This window comes from Silene latifolia, chromosome 3, assembly GCF_048544455.1.
Source record: "Silene latifolia isolate original U9 population chromosome 3, ASM4854445v1, whole genome shotgun sequence".
NCBI lineage: Eukaryota > Viridiplantae > Streptophyta > Magnoliopsida > Caryophyllales > Caryophyllaceae > Silene > Silene latifolia.
This window is the reverse complement of record NC_133528.1, coordinates 25217945-25245750: the sequence shown is the minus strand read 5'-3', so window position 1 is coordinate 25245750 and position 27806 is coordinate 25217945. Positions and strand designations below refer to the sequence as shown.

The 27806-nt window shown below is 37.5% G+C and overlaps 1 pseudogene; it reads left to right on the top strand.

Moving 5' to 3' along the window:
* Nucleotides 1–16165: 16165 nt before the first annotated feature.
* LOC141648851 (protein VASCULATURE COMPLEXITY AND CONNECTIVITY-like) lies at nt 16166–18800 on the top strand (annotated as a pseudogene).
* Nucleotides 18801–27806: the final 9006 nt, after the last annotated feature.

Here is a 27806-nt window from a genome sequence, read left to right as displayed (position 1 = left end):
ACATTAGTTGAAATAAACCGTACAAAGACGGAGTAGGGAAACCCTAGCTTATTCAAAACTCCGCAATCAAAATCACAACAACAAGGCTAGTACTGTTCCTCTACGAAATCTCCACCTAACAATAATGATCATGCAATTACTAACTATAATTCATCATCACTAATCATTCTCAAGAACCAACCCAATTAGGATTTATAGCCAATTGACTTAACGCAAAAAGAGTAGAAATCTAGGACTTAAAAACCAGTAGGCACGCAAACTCCGAAATTCGAACTCCGAAATGATAGATCCTCGCTTGGTAGTTGATTAGGGTGATTAAGGAGTGAATTAGATTCTAAAAGTGATTATGAAAAGTTAATGACGACGAAAATGATAATTATATACTCCTTAATCATTCTAATTAAAACCGTGGAAAATAACCTGTCAGACCGTGTATTCGGTCGAGTACTTGAAGTACTCGGTCGAGTACGCCCTACTCGACCGAGTTCCTCATAACTCGGACGAGTGCACCCAAAATAGTAGCATGTCTAAAAGTACTCGACGACTCACTTGGCCGAGTACACCCTACTCGATCGAGTGTACTATGACCATAATTCTGTGGTATTACAGTCTTCCTTGCTTAAAAACGAATTTCATCCCGAAGTGCACACCATAACTGTTACAACCATGCCGCATAACCCAACCTACTAACCACACAACTCGAAAAGAACACCCAACTCAAAAGACACTAACTATATTCCAAACCATAACCAAACTATGACCACACAACTCGAAACACAATCATGCTGACCTCAAACTACTTAAAACAGATGCGATTATCTCCTACCCCCCTTAAAAGACAAAGGTTATGACCCCGTAACCAAACATACCTGATAAAAAAGGTTTGGATAACGCGTCCTCATTGCCTCTTCCGGCTCCCATGTAGCTTATTCAATATTGTGATTAGACCATAACACTTTGAGCAAGACGGTTTCACCATTCCTTGTCTTGCGCACCTTACAATTTAATATCTCCTTTGGCACCTTCGCATAAGTGAGAGCTTAATCCAGCTCAATATTCTCCACCTCAAGCACATTATATGGATCACTTACATACTTTCAAAGTTGTGACACATGGAAAACATTATGTACCCGATCAAGAGATGGCGGCAAAGCTAGCTGATAAGCTACTTCACCTACCCGATCCAAAATCTCATATGGACCTATGAATTTCTGACTCAACTTACCTCTCTTGCCAAATCGTACAAAGCCGCGCATAGGTGATACTTTCAAAAGGACTTTGTCACCCACCTCAAATTCGATATCCCTGCGATGCAAATCCGCATAACTTTTTTGCCGATATTGAGCAGCTTTCATCTTTTGTCGAATCAAGTGTACGTACTTGTTCAACCATATCTTGTACTATTTGTGGTCTAAAAACCAAAGCTTCAGTGCTATCATCCCAACACACTGGACTCCTACACTTCCTCCCATACAATGCCTTGAACGGCGCCATCCCGATATTCGTGTGATAACTGTTATTGTATGAAAACTCAATCAAATCAAGTCTATCCTCCCAACTCGTACCAAACTCCATTGCACAAGCTCGCAACATGTCTTCTAATATTTTGACGGTCCTTTTAGTTTGACCATCTATTGCAGGATTGAACGTCGTACTCATCTTTAAGGTAGTCCTCATCAATTTCGGCAATTCTTGCCAAAATCGTGATATAAATATCGCATCTCTATCTGACATAATATCCTTTGGTACCTGATACGTGCATTTTATATAGTCCTTTTAGGCCTTTTTATGCACGTATTTCTATGCTATTATCGTAGTTTTATGCTACGAAATGCTCCGAATATGCTACATTGGTTTGTTTTGTCTTATTTGCAGGAATGAACCAGAAAATAGTGAAATCGAGCCTTTTACCATCCGTTTAGCATGCATTTGGAGGAAGAGTGAATTTGGAGCGGGAATGTAGCTATTTTGAGATGCGCAAAGAAGAAAGATAGCTAGGCGAGCAAAGGAAGAACTTCAAATTGCTAGTGCCTACTTTGAAGAGTCATACCTCGAGTTCTACAACTGATATTCAGGTGATTCCAATTGGAGATGAAAGCTTGTCCTCTTAGATTTCCAACGCCACCGTAATCGCCCTGTTTGCCCAAGTAACAAAGAAATGGCAGACGTTTGATGTTCAAAGGCGAAGCGAGAAATTGTCTTATTGAAAAGTACTCGATCGAGTACAATTATGTTCGATCGAGTCCTTTTTCTACTCGATCGAGTAGTTGCATTTTAGGATTTACTCGATCGATCTGATTTTCTATTCGATCGAGTGGTTTGAGCTTAATTTTGCTCGATCGAGTGGTTTGAGCTTAATTTTGCTCGATCGAGTGGTTTGCTATTGGGCTCGGGCTTTTTAGTCTTATTTCGCTATTAGGTTTAATAAACTCGCCTCTCCTATAAATAGGACGACGATATACACTTAGAAACGGACCCTATCATCACACACACTATCATACGTTACTGTTTCCTCCTGTTACTGTTGGACATTGCTTTTCTTTTCCGAATCCTTACTCTGTAACTTTCTCTTCCCCTTTTATTCTTCTTATTTAATGTTTATTATTATTCTTCCCCTTATTCTTGATCTTTTATTATTTATGTCTAGCTAATTCTCTCTGCTAGGATTAGGTGATTCAATGGACTAATGTTAAATTGCTAATTAGGTTTATAGATTTGTCGTTGTTGTTTTAGTCTATGTTGTTAATCACTGCTATAATTGTATCCTGCTAGTTGAATCGATGCGATTAGCCTTTTAATTTTGGTAAACCTTGACCTGGACCGAAAGGTTGGAATGGGTGAGACCCGCAGTGAATAATAGGATGCTTTAGTGAGGGCGAAAGTTAAGCTAATAGCATTTTAGGGCGAATTGAGACCGAAAGGAGATATTCATTGCCCCTTAGACCGACACATCGACTAATCTGTGACCTTGACTGCAATTGACTGACATTCATTGATGAGCCGATATCCTAGTTCCCTCTTTCTTCTGTTAATTTCTCTTATTAAATTTTCTCTTTCCTTAATCTTATTAGTTTAGTTCAAATATTTAAAACCCTAACTTGTGACTTAGACAGACCGAATAGACAAGTAGATAGTGATCGCCTCCCTGTGAAGATCGACCCTACTTACCGCTGACTTCTGTTAGTAGTAGCTAGGTATTTATTTTTGGTACTGAAACGACGGTATCAGTACCCCATGTAATCGTACCACATGCTTCCTGTATCCAAGAGGCAGTTGAATCTTACTCCAAGTATCATTGGAATAAAATGAGCTGACTTTGTCAGACGGTCGACAATTACCCAAATCATATTATTACCATGCTGAGTTCTCGGTAACCCAACAATGAAATCCATAGAAATCGATTCCTGATGTGTCTAATTTATATATGATTTTACTCTCTATTTTAGCTCCATTTTATTTGATTATTGCACTTTTATTAGTGTATTTGTGAGCTAATTCCATGTTCTAGGTGTCTTTGCTTGTATTCGTTGTATTTTGTAGGAAATGAAGCATTCGGTAGCTTTTTCCCGTCAAATTTGTAAGCACTAAAGTTCAGGAGACTAAAAGAAACAAGACTTGACCATATAAGGGCGTTTTGGGAAATTCCGAGAAAAGAAATTTCGAGCATGAAGAAATTAGCATGGGTTGATGCACAAATAAAAGAATGAAAATGAAGCCCAAATGAAGTCCAAATAATCAACCCAAGTTGCAAGCTTAGGATTCCAAATTGAGCAATAAGTCAGAATAATTAAGATGAGTTAAGATGAAGCTTTGGATTCCTCATGCAATTAATCAAGGATTAAATAAGAATAAAGCGAGGCTATTGTGTCTCCGATCGGGATGACCTTCCCCTATGAATTTTATGTTTCACCCTTTATTCCTATATAAAGGGTGCTTAATCCGTTATTAGGGGATATCTTTTATACATCCTTTCATACTCTTAGCACACAAATAATCTTAGTTTTCAGAATAGTTTACATTTCCTTAAGCATTTACTTTATGTTATAAACAATTTCCTTTAAGCCTTCCAAGTTAATTCAAGCATTCCATTCAAATTATTTGGGTTTCTCATTTGTGTTCTTTCTTGTTCAAGTTTTATTTCCTTGTTAAGGTAATTTCATTTCTAGTTTTGCTTCATTAATTCATTCATCATTATCGTCGTTGTATTGTTTTCATAATCATTAGCATTTTTCATATTGTCATTAGTTTGTCACATTTTATTGTTATCATAGTTTATTCATAGCTTTTTCATATTCATATTTCACCATAGTTAATTTAATAGGTCTTTTACTAAAATGACCATTTTCATTAAAGTATTTCCCAAACTAACCATTTTCAAATTTTTAATTCCCATTTTAACCATTGTTAAAGTTTTAAAAATATATTTGATTTTGACACTGGCTAGTTTGAGAAATAATTTGGGTAAAATAGCTAATTTGGTAAGAGATCCATACAATATAAAAAATTAATTTCTCATAATGACAGTTACTGTTGAGAAATTAGTGCCAATCTCCCACGCGCAACGGAAGCAACCAATCGACAATTAAATCGTAAAAGTAAATAAATGTAAGCAATAATAAGATGAGACAATATTTTAGGGTCAAATCCAGGGCAAAACCTTCCAAAACCAGAAGTAAAACCCACTAGCCAAATCGACTAGAATCCACTATAAAAATAGTACCAGTACAACGTAACCGTTCCGAATTAATAGTAATTCAAAACCCACAATAATATAAGATAACAACCTCTAGCCCTCCAGTAACATTAGTCAATGCCACTAATATCGCCCCTAGAATAAACTCCTAAATTATTGTATAAAACACCCGTTGTACTGCCTCTCACCCTCAAACCCGACTTGCTATTTTCTACCAAGCTAAGTCACCTTGTTTGATATTTGTTGTAAGATATTGTTGTGTTGTTTTCCAAATGACAACCATCCTTTATATAGGAAAGCCTATGGAAAAAATTCCATGTACTAACATATTCATAAAGACATTAGTCCCCCCCCCCCCCCCTTTGTCCATAGCTAATACAATGAATCAAATATAATTCATTGAACACCACCATGTACATTGTAACTTTGTAATGTATGTACATGTAACATCTTGTAACATTGAACAAAACTTGTGTTGGACAATTGGGTGTTACCCAACAAATCTCCCCCTCCAACACAAGAGACAATCACCGAGGAATCAACCATTGGCCTTTTGAAATTACCAGCTGCACATCCAAGTTAGTATCTAGTCCCCACCTCTAACTCAATATCATGGCCAATGCACCGTTACAGCCTAAACCTAGTCAATGACGTTACTTGACTCCGGAGATAAACCTCTTGCTCTCCACCTTTCTACCAGCAGGAATTTTACCTTTGCGCCCGTCTGTAACCTGAAAACAATATACCTTCGTCGCCTCTTCCGCGAACGAAACACGTGCACGACTTTTCCGTTTCCAGCTATCCTGTGAGGTTTTCATTGCATATCCATCCAGACGGTATAAACCACGACGTAGCTCTCCCTTCATGAGAACCATAGACCCTTAGTCAATTTCATTACTCCCCCATGAGTTTTATATCCATAACCTTCGGAGTCGATCTGACTAAGTGAAATTAAATTCTGACGCAACTTTGGAACATAAACAACCTTGTCCAACTATGCTCCACCTCATTTGACATTTTGATTTTCACTACTCTAATACCCATGACATCAACCGTTGAGTTATCAGCCAAACTCAATTTCCCAGCCTTGCCTTCTTGAAGCTTATCAAAACTATCCTTCCGGGTGCAAACGTGGTTGACACAACCATAATCTAATATCCATTCTTCCTTAGAACACACGTCGTTCACATCCGTGACCGCAAATATATCACTACCATCGGTAAGGAAACAACCACTACTTTCTTCACCGGCAACCAAGTTGGTGTCACCCTTGTTTTTTTCATTCCCGCATTTCTTAGGACAGAACCGCCTAATATGCCCAAGGTCATCACTCTTGAAACACTTCACATCATTATTCCTAGAAGCGTTCATGGCCCGATACCTGCTATGCTTCGATCCATGTCCCTGTTAAACGATCGACCTCTCCCATCCCGAGCAACTGCAACTGTACCCGTACTGTCGCTTCCTATTCCAGCCTTGTCTTTCTTCCTCGCATCAAAGGACAATAAAGTTGTCTGTGCTTTCTCCATCGTGACGGTGTCTTTCCCGCACTGAATAGTATCCACATAAGTCTCATATGTGCCCGGGAGAGAATTGAGGAGTAATAACGCCTTATCTTCCTCCTCAAGCTCTACTTTGATCTTTTTCAACTCGTCTAACAGTCCATTGAACAAATTCACATGTCCAATTAAATTTTCATCCTCGTCCATCCTCAACCGATATAACCGTCGCTTCAAAAGCAACTTGTTGGTCAAACTCTTCACCATGTAGAGCTTCTCCAACGTTTCCCATGTCACTGATGGAGAGTCGTCATCAAGAACACAATTGATGACTGGATCCGAGATGCACAACCTAATAGTACTTGTTCACTTGGTGCAAACCTCTTCCCAGTTGTCATCACTCATCTTCTCTGGCTTACCATCATCTCCTTTCAACGCTCTAGCCAAGCCAAGATGTACCAGGAGATCCTTCACCTTTCTTTGCCAAAGGATGAAACTACTTTTACCGTCAAATTTTGGTACTGCAAATTGAGACCCCATATTTGACATCCTTGCCAATTAAACCAGCTACCAAACCGAGCCTAGTGGCTCTGATACAACTGTTGGGAAATTAGCGCCAATCTCCCACGCGCAACGGAAGCAACCAATCGACAATTAAACCGTAAAAGTAAATAAATGTAAGCAATAATAAGATGAAACGATATTTTAGGGTCAAACCCAGGGTAAAACCTTCCAAAACCGGAAGTAAAACCCACTAGCCAAATCGACTAGATTCCACTATAAAAATAGTACCAGTACATCGTAACCGTCCCGAATTAATACTAATTCGAAATCCACAATAATATAAGATAACAACCACTAGCCCTCCTGTAATATTAGTCAATGCCACTAATATCACCCATAGAATAAACTCCTAAATTATTGTATAAAACACCCGTTGTACTGCCTCTCACTCTCAAACCCGATTTGTTATTTTCTACCAAGCTAAGTCACCTTGTTTGATATTTGTTGTGAGATATTGTTGTGTTGTTTTCCAAATGAAACCCATCCTTTATATAGGAAAGCTTATAGAACAAATTCCATGTATTAACATCTTCATAAAGACATTAGTCCCCCTTGTCCATAGCTAATACAATGAATCAAATATAATTCATTGAACTCCACCATGTACATTGTAACTTTGTAATGTATGTACATGTAACATCTTGTAACATTGAACAAAACTTGTGTTGGACAATTGGGTGTTACCCAACAGTTAGTATGTACTCCGTTTATATATTTTCCAATATCGCATCGATATTAACAAACTTATACTTTTCTTTCCGGTATTTAATTTTTTTCTAATCCTATTTTTGTAAATGTCACACTTATTTTAAGTCACTTATATAGTTATATATGAGTATAATGTATGATTATATAAAAACATGTGACGTGAATTGACTTCTTCCTCCATTTAATAAATCAGCCTTAGTCATTTTGCAATTCTTACAGAAAGGAAAACCAACATTTAAATTATGAGCAAAGTGATAAAGTTACGGCTAAATATTAAAAACCTCGAATATAACAATAATTAAAACTAAAAATTATGTCCATTTTACTTCTTCCTCTATTTTATAAATCATCCCATTTTTTTATTTCCATAAAATAACATATTTTTTACGAAGTACTTTTTTACATTTATAGCATGAAAAATTATAAAAATTAGAATAGTAAGTAATATAAAGATTTAAAAAAGGCACACATATTTAAATATCCATGGATTGATGAAAACATATACATACTAATTGCCATCATGAAAAACTAATTAATTTTGATATTGTTGTATTTCTACCAAAGTAGCCATTTTGCCAAATTTATTTTCCAAACTAGCCATTGTCAAGATTGATTATAATCCTAAAGTTTCAAAAATGGTTAGAATGGTAATTAAAACTAGTTTTCAACACGTGCAAAATTGCACGGGTACATTTTTAAGAACTTTGTCGTAAATAATTAACATTTAAAAAATATTAACCAAACTACATAAATATTTTATACTCTATTTCTTTTATAATAATAATACGTTAAAATACTGCAAAAATTCGGTGTTAAAACATTGTATAGAGTATATTAAATGCAATGTATATAAAACAATTTGCCTGTCATATAGAAAAATTATATTTGACTGTATATATTTATGAAATAGTAACTTATTTTTTTCATTTTTTAAAAAGGAAATTTTTGTATGTTGTTCTTTAATTTCTTACTCCTTTTACGATTAATTTATACTTAAATGTAGTATTTAGTATTTTTGTAATAATATTGATTGTTATCAGTTGATATATTGTTTCATACTTTATTTTGATTGTTATTGTAATTTATTATTGTAGTAAAAATTTGGACCGAATTTTTAACAGTTGGGGTAATTTATTAATAAAATTTTGAGCTGAATTATTTACGTTTTAAATTATTCATTATTCGTTATTATTCACTAATATTTACGTGTATAAAACATAAACGTAAACATTTACGTCTAAAACTTAAACATAGAGGTTTTTCAACAATTAAATCTAGAGTTTTTTTTTCAGCGGGTCCCACATTTACTTAAAAAAAAATAAAAATAAAAACATATATGTGATGATGTGGCTTAAGGAGAATGTTTGAAATGTTTTTTGTTTTATATAGATAAGATTCTAGAATGGTTAATTTGGTAAATACTTTAGCAATAATGGTCATTTTAGCAACAGTTTTTCTAACGGGTGCCCTTTAGGGCACACATTAATAAACCAAATATGGAAAGATTCATAGGATATTCTCACTAATTATGGTAAACTAAGTTATATTTGCATTTATGATAAGAATATCCTATTGAATCTTTCCATATTTGGTTTATTAATGTGTGCCATTAGGGCACACGTTAGAAAAACCCTATTATTTTGATCATCTATGGTAATCCTAGGCATTTCAGGAAAACAAATATTTTACATTTGTCGTCCAGTAGGTCTCATGAGAGACCGTCTCCCACTAATTTAGTGGGAGACATAATAGGGAAAAAAGAATTTTAGTGGATCCCTCACCCCATTATGTGATAGGTCTCTCAATAACGTTATTAAGAGACCATCTCTCCGGAGTTTTTGTGTTTATCAATAGACTCGCTACTTTGGATAGAAGTTAATAATATAATCCTTTAAAATTCAAAAGGAGACAAATTAAATGAATTTCTTTCCAAAATAAAACCTAGTCCTAATATCATTGAGGGTTAATGTTTAATATGGCAAAAATAAGGTAAAAGCAATAGATTTTGTAAAAATTAGTCAATTAATAGTTACTCCCATTTACATACCAATTTTCTAAAATAACTCACTTTTATAACTTTTTTTTTTTCTAAAATTACACTCTTAAAATGCACTTTTGTCAAAAATTGCTTCAAAACTCAAATTTAGGTGACTTATTTTTGAACTTATTATCTTAATACACTCATGCAAAATATAAATTAGCCAACTTACATTTCGTCTGTTTTATGAACTTATTACGTTTGTAACTAAGCCAATTTATTTTTGTTTTAAATGAAATGGGTTATTTGAAGCTAATCTTCACTTGAGAATTATGATCATTGCCTTCTGACTACACTCACAAGTGCATAAGCGAAGATATCTTAATCTAAGATAGAGGTATAGTAAATATTTACGTGTTCAAATTCCTTCACCCCAACATTTTAATTTTTAATAATGCCCGTATAACTCATTTACACTAGGAAAACAATCACAAGTACATAAACTAAACATAGATTTATTCGAATTTACCAAGAGGGGCATACATTAAAATTAAAAGGTTCTAAAAGCTATAAACTCTTCTTGACAATTCTGAGGCACGAAGGACGGAAGGCCATTAACAACATCAAATAAAATCTTAAAATTAATTTGTTGATAAGCTCCAAACAAGCTAGGGCCTGGTTCATCAAGGCTTAATATAGTCGTGCAAATCCTCCATTAATTTTTGTAAACAAATAATTATTGTTCATAATCCAATTAATTTCTCCCTATTGTCTAATCCCTGCAAAATGAAAAATCACAGAAGGAAATCCCTGAACATCACTAGGATATGTTGCGTAACAAAGATTAGACTCTTCGCTGCGAGGCATAGGTATAGGTTGCCAACCATATTTCTCTCTAAAGTACATAACCACTGTGGCTTTTAGAGTGTTATATGCACTTTTCGGTATGAAGGTATAAGGTGCATAATACGCAAGTCTCCTACAGCTGCAACGTCTCTATTGTATATAAGGCAACAATCCAAAGTTGCCAACATTAGTTTATAGCTGTTGTAATTATAGCTGTTGTATTTTCCTTCCTCCATTAGTTTAGTACACCTTAGTATATAAGTAGTTTGTATTATACACAATACGCATCACTGATAATAAGATTATTCATATTCCATATATTGTTTCTATAATCAAGTATTCTTAATATGGTATCAACGCTAGGTTAATTTCTTCCGTCTGCCGTCTCTTCATCCATTTTTTTACCCTTTTCTTTGTTTTCTCTCTTCAATATGACTAATAATCAGATCCTTGAAACACCACAACAACAATCCTACTCGGTTGTTCACGTTGAACATACGGGTCACAATATCTCTCCCGTTATCTTCAACGGACAAAACTATGATGAATGGTCCAGATCGTTTCACCTTGCGCTAATGGCAAAAGGGAAACTTGGATATATTGATGGTACAATTAAACCACCAGCCTCTAACTCTGATGCTTTCGAACCTTGGAAATCAACAAACGCCTTAGTTACGCTGTGGATCTTCAATACAATTGCTCCGGCTCTAAAGCGCCAGATTTCTCTTCGTCCCGAAGCCAAGTTGGTTTGGGAGGATATAAAGAACAGATTCTGTCAAACCAACGAGGCACGAATCTATCAATTACAAGCGGAGTTGCTGACCTGCAGACAGGGTCCGACTGAATCACTGGTGGATTACTATGGCCGTCTGACGGCTCTCTGGGATGCTCTGCTGGAACATGATCCTCTGCCATCGTGCGCTTGTAGCTCTTGCTCCTGCAACTGGGTTACCATCATGACGGATCGTCAAAACAAGAAGCGAGTACGTGATTTCTTAATGGGTCTTGATGACCGTTTCAATAATACCCGTACACAGCTAATCGGTATCACTCCTCTTTCCTCTCTCGATCTTGTCTATAATCGTCTTTTACAGGATGAGGGTGTTCGGAATTTTACTCATCCCAAAACAGAGCCTCAACCCGACACCATGGCTTTCGCCGCTCGGGTTCAGGGACACCGGTCTGCAGGGGGGGGGGGGGGGAACCGTGACCAATCGAAATCTGACCGTAATTATCATAGTCAGTCTACCTCTAATCCCAATCGTCCGTATTTCATAGCCTGTAAGAAACCCGGACACTATCTTCGCACTTGTTATCAGGTGACGGGGATCTTCCCCGAATGGTGGGGTGACAGGCCTAGAGATCGAATTTTTATTGACCCGAACGCGACTGATATGAGTCAAGCCGTGTTCGTCCCTGACACACAAGGACGGGCTAACTATGAGCGCAAGAAACAATCTGTCCAGCAATCTACTGCTCGTGCAAATATGGTTTCCACTATCCCTCCAACTAATGTTGAAACTGGTCCTAGTATCTCTGCTGCCCCTATTAATAATTTGGACAGGATAGAGTTGAATAATTTAACTCCCCAACAACTGACGGAACTTGCTCACATGTGGAAAAACCGTAAGATTGATGCCAATGATCGTCTCAATGGTAATTTCTCTTCCTTTTCTTGGATTATTGACACCGGTGCCTCGCACCATATGTCCGGATGTCTGTCACATTTTACAAATATTCATGATATAACGCCATTATCAGTGGGGTTACCCAATGGCGAGTTGACTTTAGCCACTCAAAGTGGTGATATTCGTCTTTCATCTCGTCTCATTTTACACAATGTTTTATATGTGGTCAATTTACAATGTAATTTAATTTCTGTCTCAAGTTTATTACTGGATAATTCTCTTACTATTCAATTTTCTCAACAATTATGTTTAATCCAGGACCGTTCCTCGAAGACGGTGATTGGTGCGGGTGAACAAAGTGAGGGGCTCTACTATCTCAAGGGGGTTCGGTCCGACACGCCTCATGCTTACGCTTCTGGTACGCTTGATATAGTCGAGCTCTGGCATCGTCGTTTGGGCCATCCCTCCTCTAATATTTCTCGTTTTTTGCCTTTTTTACATAACACAAACACTCGTATTTCTGATTTTCATAGCAAACATTGTGACGTTTGTCTTAGAGCGAAACAAACTCGCTCCCCTTTCCCTTTAAGTACAAGTATTGCTGATAGCACGTTTGAATTAATGCACTTTGATATTTGGGGTCCATATTCCGCTAATGCCTCTTGTGGCTCTCAATTTTTCTTGACAATTGTTGACGATTTTTCCCGTTCCACGTGGGTCTATTTATTACGTTACAAAAGTGAAGTTCGACAAACTTTATTGGATTTTTTTTCTATGGTAAATCGTCAATTTCAAAAACAAATTAAGATTTTCCGTAGCGATAACGGTCTAGAATTTACCTCTTTTAACAATTTTTTTCGTGAGAATGGCATTATTTTTCAAACATCTAATATCGACACTCCTCAACAAAATGGTCGGGTCGAACGTAAACATCGTCATATCCTCAACGTAGCCCGCTCTTTGTTATTTCAAGCTAGTCTCCCTCTCCTTTTTTGGGGAGAATGTGTCCTTGCCGCGGTCTATCTTATCAACCGCACACCGTCATCTATACACCATGGCAAAACACCATATGAAGTTCTTTTTAATAAACCACCACCCATGGATCATATTCGCACCTTCGGGTGTCTCTGTTATGCAAAAAATACTAATCGTTCCAAAGACAAGTTTGCCCCACGTGGTCGTAAATGTGTCTTCCTCGGCTACCCATTTGGCAAGAAGGGATGGCGTGTCTACGATCTCGACACCGGGTCACAATTTTGCTCTCGTGATGTCGTTTTCGTCGAACACGAATTTCCATATCAATCGCTAAATATTCACGACACGAATCCTGACTCCCCGAATTTCATTGATGATACACTCACACCTATTGACAGGGTCATGATTTCGACCCCTCCAACCGATCATCCATCATCCTCCTCTGTTTCTTCACCCGAACAGAACACGATTTCAGAACAGGCCACGCCTATTGATCAGCCCATGACCGACCATCAGGAACCGCCCAACACGGACAACAACACGACCACTACACCTCCACCAGACAGTACTCACCAACCCCCCGTCGATGTCTCAAAATTGGGTAAAGGCCACCGTACTAAAATTCCTAACTCCCTCCTCAAGGATTTTGTCCGGCCCCCTATCAACCCCTCGACTCACCTTCTCACCGTACCGTCATCGTCTTCAGGTACTCGCTATCCCATATCTTATTATGTTCAATATGACAAGTTTTCTACTAACCATAAAATTTTCCTAGCAGCCGTGACCAACAATCACGAGCCGAACTCTTTTAATGAAGCTATGCAGGTACCGCAATGGCGCGAGGCAATGAAGTCCGAAATCGCCGCTCTTGAACGGAATCACACATGGACTCTCGAACCCCTTACATCACACAAGAAAGCTCTTGGCTCAAAATGGGTTTACAAAATCAAATACAACGCTGACGGCTCCATTGAACGATATAAAGCCCGTCTTGTTGTAATGGGCAATCGTCAAGTTAAAGGGATCGACTTTCAAGAAACCTTTGCTCCGACTATTAAATTAGTCACTGTCCGCACGCTCCTAACTATTGCCGCTGCTAAACGTTGGGACATCCACCAAATGGACGTCCACAACGCCTTTCTCCATGGTGATCTCGAAGAAGAAGTTTACATGAAGCCACCGCCCGGTTTTCTCACAAATAATACAGGTATGGTTTGTCGATTTCGCAAGTCCTTATATGGTCTCCGACAAGCTCCAAGGTGTTGGTACGCCAAACTTGCTTCCGCTCTTCTTAACTATGGTTTTAAACAATGTCCATACAATCATTCCCTATTTACCTTGATCAAACCCAACACCGAGATTCATGTTCTCGTCTACGTAGACGATTTGGTCATTTGTGGCAACAACCCGGATATGATTACCACGTTCAAAACCTATCTAGGCCAATGCTTCCACATGAAAGATCTAGGCCCGCTCAAATACTTCTTAGGCCCCGAAATCGCACGCAACTCAAGCGGGATATTCATGTCATAACGGAAATACGCTTTAGATATACTCACCGAGGCTGGCCTACTCGGGTCAAAGCCCACTCACATTCTATGGAACCAAACCATAGTCTTGCCACATCCGAGACACCTTTACTCAACGACCCACAACCATATCGTCGACTTGTAGGTCGCCTTGTTTATCTTACAATCACACGACCAGACCTCACCTATGGCGTCCATATCCTCGCTCAGTTCATGCACGCCCCCCGAGTCGACCATTGGCAGGCAGCCCTTAACGTGGTTCGCTATTTGAAAAACAAACTGGGTCAGGGTCTCCTTCTTCCCTCGCACAGTGATCTCACACTTCATGCTTATTGCGACTCGGACTATGCTACTTGTCCAACTACGCAGAGATCTTTATCCGCCTATATCGTCTTCCTCGGTGGTGCCCCCATTTCATGGAAAACAAAGAAGCAATCCACGGTCTCCAAATCGTCCACCGAAGCCGAGTACCGTGCCATGGCTCATACGGTATGTGAACTAAAATGGCTTAAAGGCCTCCTAAGTTTTCTCGGTATACCTCATTCTCGGCCAATTGACCTCTCGTGCGACAACCAATCGGCTTTACATATAGCACGCAATCCCGTTTTTCACGAACGAACAAAACACATTGAGGTGGATTGCCATTTCGTAAGAGACGAAATTCTAAAAGGGTTTATCAAACCCACCTATGTACACACCAAAGTACAATTAGCCGATATTCTTACAAAAGCGCTCGGGCGGACATCGTTTGAAGCATTACTTTCCAAGTTGGGCGTTTCAAACTTACACGCGCCAACTTGAGGGGGGGTAGTACGCAAGTCTCCTACAGCTGCAACATCTCTATTGTATATAAGGCAACAATCCAAAGTTGCCAACATTAGTTTATAGCTGTTGTAATTATAGCTGTTGTATTTTTCTTCCTCCATTAGTTTAGTACACCTTAGTATATAAGTAGTTTGTATTATACACAATACGCATCACTGATAATAAGATTATTCATATTCCATATATTGTTTCTATAATCAAGTATTCTTAATAGTGCACCAGAATCCACGAAAAAACCATTGTTATTTCTTATTGGATCAAATTCGAATACGGATAGGTCGATTGATAGCCTAATTCCATTGACACTAATACCATTTACGTATATGTGATATTTAATCATCTTATTCATAGCAATCGTTTGAACTTCCCTAGTAGAATCTCCGCTAATTTGTGCATCGTCACCAAAAAACATGGTTGATAATCCCCGATCAGGTGCCAAACAATAAAAAAATCGACCATTTGTTTCAGTACCAAGTTGTGATAAGAACGATCTAGGACCAAGTGCAAGCCCAAATATACCAATTATAACAATTGTCTCGCATGTTTTTATCAAATTATTTTTGAATGCAAAACCGCCAAACCCGACAATTTCTTCTGTTTTTGCTTCCTGAAAATAAGCGTTATCTCTTCCTACAAAGCCAACGGTATGTTGTGAACCACTATAAGTGATATCTATGCCACACGAACCCTCATATGTTATTTAGTCCGTTTTAATTTCCACGTCAAGACAAGTAATTGTTTCGTTACATATATAAAAACAAGAAACAAATACGTATTCCGTAATAATTTTGCAGCTACTCATTATTTTTACTCAAATGTTGAGTGTCACCGAAATAGTACACAGTTTATGCGTGTTATTAGCTTCAGACTAGGAAGAAAACAAGAAGAAAACGGCGTAGGATAAAAATAAGGAAGAAAAAATGTGGACATTTGTGATCAAATATCGAACAATATGCTTAATAATAGGGTTTTTGGATTAGTCTCTGCTTTTCTGGGATTTGCTGCAGAGTTCACTAATATTAAGGTATGAGGTTTAACAATCTCAGTTTTTGTTCTTGTTTTATTTATGTAATGTAAATATGTAATATTATTGATGTGCAAAAATTGGTGTTTGTAATGTTTTCGGAATTTGTTTGCCTTTCATATTCCGGCGTCGAGAGATATTAGAGAATTTTGATTGACTAGTATGGGTTTTAGATTGTGATGTTTTTTCTAGTTGCATATAATTTTGATGGATTTGTTACTGTAATTTCTAATAGGAATATTTATAATAGTTGGGCTTCAACCATTACCTTAAGGTTTTGGTTGAGATGATTCATCTATCAATTTCTTGCTGTTATTGAAGTTGGGCTGATTTAGTAGTATGTTACTGTAAATAGGAGATTGTTGGTTAGTAGTGGTAGTGATGGGGGAAGTTTTACCCCATATTCAGTAATTCAAAACCTGGGGGAGGCCTTATGTGAGAATTAGAGTATAACCCTTTGTTTTGTACATCTAATTTCTAAGTATCCAAATATGGGTCGGAGTAGTTCTTTTGTTTCTGTTGTTTGTCAATTTTGCAGGTTTCTCAAGTGCATCAAGTTTCACCGGGTGTTTGTTCTTACCCAAGAAGTTCGGCTTATGGTCTAGGGATTGCATTAGCAATCGCGCTTCTGCTTGCTCATAATATCATCAATGTTATCGTCAATTGTACCAGTGGGTGTATCTGTTGCAGAAGGAATCCACATACTTCAACTACTCACTCGACTCTTGCCCTCATTTGCTTCATTGTATCTTGGTATTCTGTTCTTCAATATTATGAATTACTCCGCACTTGTTACTTTTGTGTTTGATGCTTTACCTTTCTTTAGTACTTTAGCCTAGTAAGGTGTGCTTATGCTCAAATGGTATCATTATGTTTATCCGGGACTGTTTTTTTTTTGGGATATTCTACGGTGTACCTTCGTGGCTTTCAGTTTTCTACGTTGTACCCCTCCTTTTTTATATTCTATGGTGTACCCCTAAACTCTATACATTAGTCTATACCATGACCTTATTTATTGTCTTTGTTAACTTAGTTTCTTAAATGACCTATTAAATCGTCTATTTATCATTCCAATTACTCGATAACCTACTCATTTACTTATTAGTTCGCCGAATTACTCATTAGCTCACGATATAGTATACGAAACTAACTAAAAGTTCAAAAAATCTCCATTATCATCTCATGAATCATAACAGATGTTTTTAATAGTAGTTGGTGCTTATTAAAAGTGATTTGTGATGTTTCTCATATAGAATGGTGATACAACATTAATAAGTCAAGATAAAGGTCAAAGTACGGTTGTTTGATAGTGATAAAGTTAATGGAGAGTTAAACGAGGTTATGATGGAGAAATAAGTAAGAAGTTTAGGAGTACAATGTAGAATTAAAAAAAAAAAAGAGGGGTAAAACATAGAAACCCGAAAAACTCAGGGGTACACCATAGAATATCCTTTTTTTTTTGTTGATGTGTTACCTGTTATGTTGTTGCAGAGGTTCAAGTCCTTGAAGGCTTGAAGCGGCATCTTGCCAAAATGACAAGAAAAGGCTTGCCCCTATTACACCCTTATGGTGGGAGCCTTCCTCCGCCCCTCACCTTGCAGGGATGCTATCATGCACAGGGCTGCCCTTTAATATATATGCACTTTCCTTAGAAAGGTACTTGGATCTGGTGTACAGTGTACTAGTGCTAGCTCAGTAATCTATTCACTTCTGATCGTCTCACATTAACTGGATGCTGGTGAATGATATGCATTAACATATCATTGCTAAATATGTTACTGCTTCTGCTATTTGTTCGTTATTTGAGATGCACTAAGCTACGTGGTATGGGGACTTAATCGTAAATGATGTTTTGGCAATAGCGGATGCTTTTGATGATAGGGGTATTGTTGTATCTAGAACCAGATTTTACAGTAATCGTGTTACCCTGGGTTAGAAATAGCCGTTTTAGATGAGAGCATACTGCATTGTCTACAAAAACGTTAGTCAAAGATGACGAAACTTGGGTCTGTTTATTCCGTTTTCTGTATTTTTTGGCCTGAATTTAATTCTGGAAATAAACTTGTTGTTATGATTTTTCAGGTTCACATTTGTAGTAGCGTTCCTCGCACTTTGAGGTGGCGCAATCCTCAACGATAAACATGGTGCATAAAACGTAGTGTACTTGGGGTATAAGCACTGCTATATACTCAAACCTGGTCGGTGTCTTTGCAGCGGCGTCTGTCCTGTCATTGGTAAGTGTTACCTTCAGCATTCTCTACTTCTTGATCACTGTCTATGCCGAGGTTGTAGGCAGTTCATTTTGTGACCCTGCCTTGCCGAATGAGTATGGTGTTGCTATGATACAAGCCCAGGTCCCTCCAACTTCCCATGATCCTGTGTTCGTGCAAGAAGGCGACAAATTACCTGAACTGTTGACTCCCAAGTAGGGAGCTACTAGTCTTTTGACTACAGAAACTCTTATTACCATGTTTAACTGCCACTATTTCGGATCATCAATATTATAGACTAGATATAAAAACTATCGTAAATATTTTGAGAAGTCTGTGTGTTAATGGGTTTTCTTAGTTGCAATGCACGAGATGTTGTAGCTCGACTTGTGTCATTTGATTTGTTCCCTAAGAGGTCAGAGGAAGCTTTTAAGACGTGGGATTCAATGCTATTTCAAGTCTTTTGAATTGAATTCATGGATGACCAACCGTCTTTGCGATGTTAGGAACTTTACGGGTTTTGATTTACCTCAGTTTAAAACATTTGTAGACAGGCACATAATAATTTCTAATCTTTTCTTCTTCTACATATAATATAATAGTTGAGTAATCAATATAATTATGGGAGTCCAACGCTAGGATCAGGGTTTAGGCACACAAATAGGATTATACATCCAGTGGTACCATAAGCATGGTACAACCAAGTATAAGAATCCGAGCTTACGTGTATTCTTTCTGAGCTAATTTAAATTTCATGTTTTTAATGTGTAAATGAATGAACTCAATACTTTATAATAAAGCTCATATTCTTTAATATAAATCTCGGATACTTTCACACAAATCTCAGGTTCTACACCGTACAACATATACAACTGGTTGTATATTCCATGAATTGGTTTAGGCAGGCTTAAATATTAAAGAAGCAGTTTTTGTTGAAACTAATTCAAAGTTGTCCTAGTGTTTAGGAACATGTGGTCATTTGTTAGTTATGGTCTTATGTTGTTGGAGTCATATTAGAAGCCAATAAAGTAGTGGATTAGTTGGATAATTAGTGGCCTAATGTTATGGGTAGTTTCCCTATTTGTAGGACAAGTAAGTTTTTTTTTTTTTTTTTTTTTTTTTTTTTGATTATGTAAGAAAACTAGGTTGATCCTCTAGAGTAGGACCAACTTATCTCATCCTTTCGAATGAAGGAGCTAAGTTGAAGCCACCGGCTATCAAACCACCTCGAAAGAGTTGGACAAGAATGTCCAATAGAAGCCATGAAGTCAGCAACCTTGTTGGTTTCACGAAAGCAATGTTTAATTATCATTTCATCGAAGAAATAAAGGTCTAATTTCACATCCTTGATAATACTTGAAATTTCCCAAGGAATTTGCCAAGTACCTCGAATTGAGTTAATAACATATAAATTATCACCCTCCACAATTAACTTTGAGATTCCTAAGTATTTAGCTGCTAAAATACCTTCTTTTAAAGCGAGGGCTTCCGCAACAAGGATACTATTGGATCCGCATTTTTTTGCTCCCAACAAAACGACTTTACCATTGTGTTCTCTTATAGAATATCCTAAAGCAGCTTTATCACCCTCTATTCTCGACCCGTCAAAATTTAGCTTTAGGAAATCGTTGATAGGTTTTTCCCACCAAATTTCTTCTTTACTAGAGTTGTTTCTAGCTGACTCTTCTATCTCGGGATTGTTGAGATCCCTAAATCTAGTCACACTCCAAGTCTTAGTGCTATTATTACATAAATCAATAAGTTTGCTGATACTAAAATTTTGACGAAGTTTTGCTATTATTACATAAATTAATAAGATTGTTAAGACCAAGTTTTGATCCATTTTGTAAAACAAAAAATATCCCAAACACAAAAAAAAAAAAAAAAAAAAAAAACAAACAAAAGAAAAGTCCACCTTCAACTCCTCTGTAACTTTCCTTCTTTCCCGAAAACCAAACAACAAAAGCCCCAATTTGATTAAAAATTTGCCAGACAACCAAAAAATCAAAAAACTCACCCAAATTGATTGACGAAAAATTTGCCTTCTGGGAGTTCTTTGGATTGTACCAGCAATCAGCCTCCTTGTGGCCATATTTTTTACAGCATCTGCATTGTGTCAAGCTATTTTTGGAACGCCCTCGTCCGCGTCCTCTGCCGCCATGACCCCGGCCGCGAAAACCACCTCTGCCATGTCCTCCTTTACTAGCATTATCAGTAGTCTTATTCTGATGAGAAGACTCCTCCTTTGCTGAAAATGCTTTCTCCTCTACTTTGGAAACTGATTTCCGACCCCGTTCTTCATTAGCTAACAGAGAACTCATCAATTCAGCAAAGGTATTGTTAGAACACATTGGATTGATGATGCCAAGTCCCCTTGTTATTTGATTGTTTGCTCTTAGTTGAAATAATTAGTGAATGAAACAATCAAATGGACTTTCAACAATGATTCAAGATGAGCTAATCAAGGAAGTCAAGACAATGATATTTTTCAAGCCTTAGTCGACATATGTAAGAGTAAGTGTAACATTCTCATTTAAGTCAAGTAATGGCAAAACCATGCAACAGTACGCTGTACTGTGGTTTCTGGTACTATCATACGGAGGAGGAATTTCGACCAAATGTTTTTAAGTGTCAAAACTTTGCAAACTTTAAACCTTAAACATTTGAATTTTCAAAAGCTTGAAAATAATCTGAAATTTTGGAATCACAAGCCCACTTGACTAAGCCTCTAGATTTGTGCAAACATCTTTTACCAAAATGGTAAAGAAGACTTGTCAAACTTCTAAAGTAAGAAAAGCTTTTTGCCATTTCGGTAAATTGTCACATGTTGAGTGTAGAAGCTTAAGTTTTCTGATTTCTTAAGCCCCAAGCCTATAAGTCTAACACTTACCATCACTCAAAGCTATCATTTTAATATTGGATTTAATTTTTCAAAGTGTACTTACCTAAGACTAAATCCTCTATAAATAGAGTGTCTTAGTCACATTTATTTCTCAAGACTTTCAAAGCATTTATTGTAAAAACCTTGCAAATCATTTGTGCATTTATAGCTTTGTTCTTCAAGTATTTGCAAAACGTTTTTCTGATTTTAAGTCTTCAAAATTGTTTTCGAAAAAGCTGTAAAACCTCCAAGTATCAGTTCGCTGTACTGTGACATAATGAGTTTGTTCCATGATTCTTGTGTTAGATCTTCATTGTAATCTCCATGTTCATTTAAGTGAACTCTTGAGATTCAAGATTCTGTAACACCTTGAGATAGAACCCATAAACTCTTGAAGCGGAGTAGCTTTAAGTTTGAGTGCAACCGGAGTAGGTTGGCGAGTTATTTTCATTGTAAGGGGTTTAGTAAGTTTGAGTAAATTTCTAAAAAAGCAATAAAATAACGGTTGGACGTAGGCCTCGGAGTAGAGGTTGAACCAATTTTTTAAATGTCGTTTGTTTGTTCATTTACTTTTAAGTTCTTCCACTTTGCCATTTCTCGCATGTACCTAATCAAGCTCTGTGTCACAGTCACCTATACTGTGACATAGAACTGCTGTACCTTCTTGTGAACTTACATTCAATTAAGTTTCTCAAGTCTTGTACTTCTTTATTCTTAGCTTAAAGTAACTAATTAACTAAGTTAAGGATAAAATTTTTAAAAGGTACACCTAATTCACCCCCTCCCCCTCTTAGGTGTTAATCGTTCTTAACTCTTCAATTGGTATCAGAGCCTTGTGCTCTTGATATTGGTTAAATCCAAAGAGTTGATCCTATAGTTATGGACGATTCAAAACACACTAAGTATCCCATTTTCAAGGGAGAAAACTATGCCTGGTGGAAACATCGCATGGAGCACTATGTCAAAAGTGCGGACTATGAATGTTGGTTAATCATTCAAAAGGGTCCCCTCAAAATCGAAGTGACTAATGCTGATGGCACTAGCTCCTTGAAAAGTGAGGATAAGTATGTTGAGGCCGACTATAAGAAAATCGAGAAAAACTCTAAGGCCATGTCCATTCTTCAATATGGGATCGGTGACCAAGAGATTAATCGTATATCTGGATGTGCTTCGACCAAAGAGATTTGGGACACCCTAAACCTTGCTTATGAGGGAACGTCACAAGTCAATAAATACCGTATTGATCTTCTCATGCAACAATATGAGATGTTCAATATGGAACGAGATGAGTCAATTAATAGTTTGTCTTCACGTTTTTCTAGTATTGTCAATGACCTTAAGAGTTTAGGTAGGAGTTTTCAATCCGAGGATTTAGTCCGTAAAATCCTTCGTAGCCTAACTGAAAAGTGGCAACCGAAGGTTACGGCTATTGAGGAAGCTAAAGACCTTTCATTGCTCACCCTTGATGAACTTATGGGATCACTTATGGCTCATGAGTTAACTCTCATGAAGCGTTCTAGTGAAAGCTCTAAAGGGAAAGGACTCGCTCTTAATGCTCTCTCAAGTTATGAGGAGGATGAAGATGATGAGTTTGCAATGTTCACTAAAAACATTGTTGGCATGATCAATGGTCGAAACTCTCAAAGGTATAGCAACAACTCTAGTAAACGCCGTTTTCCTAAGAGAAGATCTAACTTCACTATTGGTTGCTTTAAATGTGGCGACAAAGGTCACCAAATCAAGGAATGCCCAAAGTGGAACGATATCAAATCTAAGGAAAAACGTGACTTTGCAAAACGTGATTACAAAAACAAAGTAATGACTGCTATTTGGGACATGTCTGATTCTGAAGAGGACGATGTCCTTGAGGATGAATTAGACGCCAAACTTAGCATCTCGTCTAGTTCCTCAAAAAATGCTTCCAAATCATCAAAGAAAGAAGACATCAAGTGTCTTATGGCTCACTCCGCGGATTCAGACTCTGATTCAGACCATGAGGCATTAGTGAGGGGCAGCAGCAATTGGTACTTAGACAGTGGATGCTCTCGTCACATGACGGGAGATGAAAACCAATTCCTCTCGCTAGAAGCCTACGATGGTGGCATGGTGACTTTTGGCGACAACAAGAAAGGTGAAATCATTGGTATTGGAAAAGTTGGTAAGTCAAAGTCATTATGCGTGGACAAAGTGTTGCTTGTCAAAGGTTTGAAACACAATCTCTTGAGCATTTCACAACTATGTGATCGAGGTAATATTGTTGAATTTCTTGCTAGTGAATGTAGAATCATCAATGGAAGAACTAGAGAACTCGTTCTTGAAGGTAAACGTGTCAAAGATGTCTACATGACTAACTTATTTTCATTGTCGGGTCAATCACTATCATGCATGAGTGTTCAAAAGAACGACCCTTGGCTTTGGCACAAACGACTTGGTCATGTAAATGCTAAGACACTTAACACCCTCAAGAGACTTGATTTAGTTGACGGCATTTCTAACATTAAGTTTGAATTTAAATCACTTTGCGATAATTGTGTTAAAGGAAAACAAGTTAAATGCTCTTTTTAATCCAAAAAGGTTGTTAGCACTTCCTTACCTCTTGAACTCATTCATATTGACTTATGCGGACCCATGCGAGTTGTGAGTAGAGATGGAAGTCGTTTTATTTGTGTCATTGTAGATGACTTCACAAGATTTGTTTGGCTTCTCTTCTTAAGTTCTAAGGATCAAACATTTGATGAGTTCTTAATTTGGGTCAAAAAGGTTCAAAATAAATTTGGTTATAAACTTGTCTCATTGAGATCCGACCATGGAACCGAGTTTGAGAACTCGTCATTTGAGTCCTATTGTAATGAGTATGGTGTTAGTCATAACTTTTCGGCTGCAAGAACCCCACAACAAAATAGGGTTGTGGAACGAATGAATCGAACTCTTGAAAATATGGCTAGGACCATGCTCATTAGCTCTAAAGTTCCTAAGAATTTTTGGGCCGAAGCCGTAAAAACATCTTGTTATATTTACAACCGTGTCATGATTAGAAAAATCATTGAGAACTATTACGAGGAAGAAAACCTAACCTTTCACATTTAAAATACTTTGGTAGTAAATGCTTTGTGCACAATAATGGAAAAGACAACATTGGCAAATTTGATGCTCGTAGTGATGAAGGAGTTTTTGTTGGTTATTCCGATCATAGTAAAGCCTATAAGGTTTATAACAAAAGGATTATGAAAATGGAAGAAAGCGTTCATGTAATATTTGATGAATCTAGTCTTTTTGTGTCAAACACACAGGTTGATGATGAGGATGATGAATATGATGACGATTTTGAGATTGGTTTGATACGACATGATATGGATCAAGTGGTAGAAGAGGTGAGCAACGATTGGAGCCACCATTTGCATGAGGAGGATGTCCAAAACTCAGGGGGAACTAATCGTCCTCCTACACAAGATGATGCTACCTCATCCAGGGGGAACAAGGATGGTGAAGAACAGCCTAATCTAAACATAAATGAACCACAATCACCTCCTTCAAACAATCCTCATGCAACAGTCCCCTCTACTGTTGCGGACGAACAAACCGAATCCTCTAACTCACTTATCCCCAAGAAATGGAAACACCAAAGCTCACATCCTTTATCAAACTTAACCAGTGACCTAACCTCTGGAATAAAAACCTGATCATCGCTTCAAAATTTCTGTGCACACAATGCCTTCATCTCAAAAATCGAACCAGACCATGTCACAGTAGCCTTGACTGATGAATGCTGGGTGATTGCAATGCAAGAGGAATTGGAGCAATTAGAAAGAAACAAGGTATGGCATCTTGTCCCTAGGCCCTCCCAACGTACTGTAATTGGTACACGGTGGGTCTTTCGCAATAAGCTAGATGATGTTGGAGAAATCGTAAGGAATAAAGCTAGACTAGTGGTGCAAGGTTTTAACCAACAAGAAGGAATTGATTACGATGAAACCTTTGCACCGGTAGCTAGGCTTGAAGCCATACGAATGCTTGTAGCTTTTGCGTCTTTTCAAGGTATAAAGCTTTTTCAAATGGATGTCAAAACCGCATTTTTAAATGGATACCTTGATGAAGAAGTGTTTGTTGAACAATCTCCGGGCTTTATAAACAACGAGTTTCCCAGCCACGTTTTTAAACTAGATAAAGCACTTTATGGTTTAAAACAGGCTCCTAGGGCTTGGTATGATAGGCTTTCAAAGTTTCTATTGGAAAATGGTTTCATACGTGGGTCCGTGGATAAAACGTTGTTTATCAAGTCACAAGGAGATGAACTGTTGCTTGTGCAAGTATATGTCGATGACATTATTTTTGGAGCAACTAACAATGTTCTTTATAAGTACTTTTCTGATTTGATGACTTCGGAATTTGAAATGAGTATGATGGGAGAACTTGGATTCTTTCTTGGTCTTCAAATCAAACAATGTGAAAATGGAACGATGATTCACCAACAAAAGTACTTAAAAGAAATGCTAAGTAAGTTTGGGTTGACTAATTCTAATCCTATGCCTACACCAATGGTGTCTAAAGTCAAGCTTGACAAAGACGAAAACGGTAAGAGCATTAGTGAAAAGGTATATCGAGGTATGATCGGTTCCTTACTTTACTTAACCGCTAGTCGACCCGACATACAATTTAGTGTGTGTGCTTGTGCCCGTTTCCAAGCAAATCCTAAAGAATCTCATTTCAAAGCCGTCAAACGGATTTTTAGGTATTTGATTGGAACACAAGGGCTTTATCTTTGGTACCCAACTCACTACGAACTTGATCTTGTAGGTTTTTCGGATGCGGACTATGCCGGTGATACATTGGATAGGAAAAGCACTTCGGGCTTTGCTACTTTCCTAGGACCGTGTCTCATTTCATGGGCTTCTAAGAAGGAAAACACCGTTGCATTGTCCACGGCCGAAAATGAATATGTGAGTGCCGCTCTATGTTGTGCACAAATTCTTTGGGTACGTCAACAATTGTATGATTATGGCCTTACTTTCGAGACTACCCCTATTTTTTGTGACAACACTAGTGCAATTAATATATCAAAGAATCCTATACAACACTCACGAACTAAACACATCGACATACGACATCATTTTCTACGTGATCAAGTTGAGAAAGGTCATATTTGTCTAAGCTTTTGTAAAACGGAAAATCAAATTGCGGACATTCTTACAAAACCGTTAGAAAGAGAACAATTTGAAAGACTTCGGTCGGAAATTGGTTTATTGGGTGACATACCGCTAAATTAGATTACTTTTTCCAATGATTGATTAGAAGGAGGATTTACATGTAATTAAATTTTAGTTAATATGGTTAAAATGCATGCATATGTCGAACAAGATGAAATTAACAATTGTCTATGTGCACTTGAGTTGTTTTTTGCATTGAGCTTCCCAAATTACTTTATGTCCCATCACCCCTCCCTCTCAACACTCAACCGTCCTCTCACCTTGATTAACTACACCAACCCCTCATTTATTTCCATGTTTCCACTAAAACTCCCTATTACCCACTAAACAAAAACCAACTCTCACCTTTTTCGGATTCCCAAACCGCCAATATCCTTTTCCCTTTCCACTCTCTTAAAATGCCTCCAAGGTTTTCAAAAGAAGTTCTTCAACTCAGAAATACTTTCAACCCAAAATATATTCCCAAAAAGAAAATGGCTCCCAAAACCGCTGCCAAACCAAATGAGATCATCTCTGCCACTGCCAAATCAACCGTTGCACGAAAGAAGACAACCGCCAAAAGGGGCGGTGGTCGTGGCAGAGGAGGAAGAAGTAGGAATCCTCATATTTCTCTCCAATTAGATGCTGAAGTAGACATTGACACCGATGAAGAGGACTCCGGTTCTAAGGGAACCAAAAAGGATGAAGATATTCGAAAATCAAGTGATGTTGTCGAAACAAATGAAAAAGGAGATCACTCAAGTGAGATTAAAGAGGGGGAACTTGAAAGTGAGAAATCAAAAGAGGGAAAAGAAAGTAAGGACAAATCAGAGGGAAACAAAAAAAAATCAAAAGAAAGTGAGGAAAAATCAGAAAAATCAAAAGAATGTGAGGAAAAATCAGAGGGAGACACAGAAAAATCAAAAGAGAATGAAGGGGATTCAAAAGAAAAGGAAAATAGTAATGATGAAAATGATGCTGTTGGAAAGAATGATGATGATGTGCTTTTAAAAGATTTGGTGAGTGAAAGTTTGGAGAAGGATGAGATGAGTAAAATTGATGCAACTGTGGCATCAACTGTTGAAAAAGAAATCGGTCCCAATGCTGAGAAAATTAATGAAGATCCAAAAACTGATTAAACGAAGACGGCGCATGTTGAAGTGGTAGTTGATGTTGAGGATCATGGTGATGCCAATGAGATGTTTGATGATGGGCTTGATCCATTATTTTCGAAACCGGCATCAAGAACCCGGTCCAAGCGAA